Raw genomic sequence first — 742 nt, 5'->3', positions numbered from 1 at the left:
AGCAGCAGACTACAGTTAAAACCTGGCCTCCATTCAAGGTGATGTTTACAGATAAGGCTTCAAACTGGTGTGGAATTGTTTTGGAAGACACAAGACTTGAAACCAAAGAATCTCTAATGTAAAGAATGACTCCACCCCCCCTTTTTTGACGATCACAGCGGTAGATGTCAAATCCATTGATTGCCACGTCATTATTCATTACAGATTTGTTCAGCCAGGATTCCGAAATAAAGATAACATCTGCCCCAGAAGAACTGATCAGGATTTTCACAGCATCCAGTTTTTTCAGAAGGCTACGAGCGTTTACATGCAGAAAATGAAGCCCAGAGGCATTTTTAAAGTCATTTGGTGTGCTGTAATTAGTGTGTGTGTGTGTGTGGGGGGGTCCAGTGTTGGGCTGAATCCCTGAGAGCAGTAACAACATTATTATCAGACATTTTCTTGAGTTTTTTGTGACTGCAAATATATTCTGATACATTCTATATTCTGATTTACCTCATTTTGTATTTTGCTTTGTGTGTTACCTGTTGTTTTGTCTGTACAGCACTTTGTTTGGCTTTGGAGCTGTTTTAAGTGCTTTATAAATAAAGTGGTATGGTATGGTATGGTGGGGCAGCACGGTGGCACAACTGGTAGAGCTGCTGCCTCTCAGCGAACAGGTCCCTGGTTCAAACCCTGGTCCAGGGGCCTTCTGGGTGGAGTTTGCATGTTCTCTCCGTGCATGCGTGGGTTTTCTCCAGGT

Source organism: Nematolebias whitei, chromosome 9 (assembly GCF_014905685.2).
Source record: "Nematolebias whitei isolate Nwh7 chromosome 9, NemWhi1, whole genome shotgun sequence".
Taxonomy (NCBI): domain Eukaryota; kingdom Metazoa; phylum Chordata; class Actinopteri; order Cyprinodontiformes; family Rivulidae; genus Nematolebias; species Nematolebias whitei.
Note: the sequence above shows the minus strand (reverse complement) of the source record.